This window comes from Choloepus didactylus, chromosome 14 (assembly GCF_015220235.1).
Source record: "Choloepus didactylus isolate mChoDid1 chromosome 14, mChoDid1.pri, whole genome shotgun sequence".
Classification (NCBI taxonomy): Eukaryota; Metazoa; Chordata; class Mammalia; order Pilosa; family Megalonychidae; genus Choloepus; species Choloepus didactylus.
In genome coordinates, this window is record NC_051320.1 from 28,441,464 (window position 1) to 28,445,351 (window position 3,888).

General features: G+C 36.4%; 1 non-coding gene across 1 annotated transcript; it reads left to right on the plus strand.

Moving 5' to 3' along the window:
* Positions 1-3,463: 3,463 nt before the first annotated feature.
* LOC119509697 lies at positions 3,464-3,569 on the plus strand. Its single transcript, XR_005211760.1, has one exon. It is a non-coding gene; the product is annotated as a U6 spliceosomal RNA (small nuclear RNA).
* The last annotated feature ends 319 nt before the right edge of the window (positions 3,570-3,888 follow it).

Below are 3,888 nucleotides of genomic sequence, written 5' to 3' on the forward strand. Positions count from 1 at the left end.
ATCTTTCCTGATTCTGCCAATCTTTCCCAACCCCACATTCAACGGTAGCTTGAAATCAGCCATATGCGAGAACTGACACCACAGAAATTGACCAACTCTCTACGTCAGCACCAGCCTCTGAGGCTGACTCACCAGCATGCCATTGGTCAAGCAAAACTAATAAGTTCTCTATAAATGCTAATGTTATTATCACCAGTACGACCCCTCACTTATGGTTTTGAGAAAGCATTATGCTAATTAAAGAAATGATTTTGACTTACAATAATACTGAGGGAATTCCTTTAGCAATTTATTATCCCAGAGACATCAGTGCCTAGATTTTTGGTATAGATGCTAATGCTTAATTCACATTAACTGAGTTATAACTCCATAGAAGTAAGAATCATGTTTGCTTTTCTCATAGCTGTAACCCCCACACCTAGTGCAGGCCTAGGACAGTAGGCACCCAGAATATTGAAGTATATTAATAAATGAAGAAAAATTTCCCCAATTCTTGCATTTTCAAAGTGCTTTCACATCTATTTCATCTTTTCCTCCAAACTACCCTTTGACATTCATAGCTCCAGTTTTATCCCCATTGCATAGGTGAGGAAACTGAAATCCAAAGAAGTGCCTAATTAGTGATTTATTTTCTCTCATCATGTTATGTCCATTCGACCAGCATTTCTCAGAGTGTGCTCCCACAGATCCTAAGTGCTAAGGACGTTGATAAATATTATGTGGCAGGAGGCTCCATGGAAAAATAAGAATGGAAATAGTGAAGTAAAAAAAAAAAAAAAATGAAGTTGTTTATTCACTACAGCTCTTACCAGAACCTTTACTAAGTCAGTGTGCATCTTGCAGCCTCAAGGTGGTTGGTGATGCTGGTTAAAGCAGGGCTTCTCAGACTTTAATGTGTATATGAATCACCTGGGGATCTTGTGAAGCGACAGATTCTGATTCAGTGGGTCTCGCCTGGGGCCTGCGATTCTACAGTTCTAGCAACCTCCCATGTGATGCCAATGCTGCTGTCCCAGAATACACTTTGAGTAGAAAGGCACCAGAACACGTTAGAGTCAAGAAACAGTATTTGGCATCCCCAGGAAAGAGCAAATGGTGCCACTGAGCCTATCCCACTCACCATCAGAACCAAGTCAGTAAATAAGTACATATGCTGTCTAGAGGGATGAAGGAAGATGGGGCAAACCCACGAAGGGCAAGTTATGGAGCAGGCAGAGAGTGGGACTAAATGTAAACGGCTTCAGTAGGCAGGTCTCACACAGCTGAAGTTCAGGTGGTGAGTGAGTTAGTGACGGGATTCAGGAAGGGATAAATGACCCCTCACTTGGCGTACGGACCAGGGTCGCTTCATTCTTTCATTAAAACCCAGGTTAGTGGGGAAGAAAACCAGGTCCGATATTGACCCAAATTTAGTGATGATACTCCCCTTGCCCACAATCTGAAGTTCCATGGGTTATACATTTTTAAAAACTCTTTAATCTATTATTCAAAATAGGATATTAATGTCAGAAATCAGAGGGGAAAAAATGCACTGGGAAGAAAAGAGTTTGTTAACCTGGGTCAGATGAAGAGGTGACATTGCAAAATATAATCAGATATTTAAAGGATTCATAAACCTTCCTATTGAATACAGACCTCTCTTTCTGACCGGGCCCTGCTCTAGTCTGGGAACTTATTTGGCACCTGTGTTACTTTAGCAGCTGCTAATCTCTATTGGTTTCCTCGGCCTAGGAACTGGACTCTTCTCTCCTGGGTGCCTTGGCAACTGTGTTTTAATAACCTTTGTGGCTGGTACGATTCATAAACATAGAGCTGGGATTAGGCTAATGGAGCTCTGATAAGATTCTCCCACAGTGTTTCCCCCAATGTTTCCATTCATTTCTACCAGTTATAGCTTGACGTATTTTGATAACTTATTTGAAACAAAAAGGCTAATAATTTATGACTTCCTTATTGATCAAAACTTTTATCAGTGTAGGGCAAATAATTTTTACTTATGCATTTTTCTCTTGAGTTCTTTGTGCAAAATTAATTTTGTCACTCTTGCTGTTTGTACTTTTAGATTTCTTTCCTCATCTTTCTTTCTCTATCACTGTTTTAGATTATTCTCTAGTAATTAGATTTCTTACCCCAAACAGAGAGTATCTTATATTTTACCAAAGTTCAGGCTTGTCAGAACGGATAGGTCTTATTTTATTTCTGTAGTATTTATGTTTTTGAATTTTTTGTTGTTTCTTGACTTTTCCTTTTTTTTTGGTCCTTATACTGTCTGCTTTGTTTGCTTTCATCTTCTTTGGTTTATTGAAATCATTTTCTTGGTTAACTAACAATTTTTTAATTGTTTTTTTTTTTAGTTTTTTAAAAATTATTTAACCTATATTTCTTAAGTTTCAAATGTCAGGTATGAAACAACATCTTTAACTTCGATTTGGATCCTTGTTAATAAAAATGAGTGATTTAGTATGTTTATCATCTCCATACACCAGCCATAACGGTGAAATGCAAACACTTTGATTCTTTTATAGTTGTCAGTGATCAATAATGAAAGCATAATCTACAGTTACAAAGAGGCTGGCTTGGTCTTTGAAATGTAAGCAGTGGCAGTTTATGAATGGGTTAGTCATTTTCCCCATAAACATCTGCCCCTGCGTCCTTGTGTTATAACGCATACAGTGCCATGGAATTTCTGTTCTCTTGGAACATTTGTTGATTAATAAGTTTTTATAGGTGTCTCTTGTTCCAAAGTTTGGGTTCAGGCATGGTCAGTCAAAAATAAGTTTTAAAATATCATAAAACAACTATCCATGCCCAATGGAACTTGGAAACATTCCTTTCTTCATGTTGCAGCCCTGTGTTTTATTGCTTTTGTCTTATCTAGGGGGATTGTCACACATGTCAAACGGTGTTCCTCGTTATGGTGAAAAATGAAACACAGGGTGCATTTTTCCATTACTTATATCCTGAAATAGCCAAAATATATACACACGGCACTGGAAGAACAGAGAGTTTGCCTTTTTCTAACTTGTTTTAAAAGTGCAATGCAGACAGGCTAAATCCAGCTGGGAGTACTGTGGGTCAAAAGTGTTATTAATGACACAGAGTTGAAACCCTTGTCTAAAGCTGACTCTTCAGAATATTTACATGATAAGGTTAAGTTGGAAGCATATTTTTGTTTGTGTTCCTTAAATCTTTTCTTTTGAAGGTTAAGATAGCTGCTTAGTGACTAAGTGATTATATTTTATTGGTGACCCATTAGTTGTTTAATTCTAAAGTATCTGATACCTCTTGTCTTAATCAAATTTTTTGAATTACTCACATAAAACTCTGTATGTTTACACAACAGCCCAACTGTCTAGAGCTAATTTGCTGTTTACCCATCTGATTCCCGTTAACTAATGTTATTAACAGTGTCATTTGAAATACACTGTTTAAAAAGATTTTCACATTTCAAAAATTATCTACAGTACTCACTTTGGCAGTACATATACTAAAAATTGGAACAACGGAGAAGAGTAGCATGGCCCCTGTGCAAGGATGACATGCAAATTTGTGAAACGTTCCATATTTTTTAATGCATGACTATTCTGTAAACCTACATCTTCTCTAATAAAAAGAAATTTAAAAACTTATCTACAGCAGTAACTCAGTGTATTCACTTATGAATATTTCCTAGAATGTTGTTTTTCAGAATGTGAAGATACATGCATGTATCCTTGTTCGCTTAAATTCTGCAGCTAACTACTATGTCTTGATATATTGCAAATAAACTTACAAAATTTTTTCTATGATAATGGTTTCCCAAAACACTTATTTAAAAGCAAATATTAAGAATAAATGCAAAAATTGTACTTACATTTAAAAATCATACTTATTTTTGCAATTTGCCTT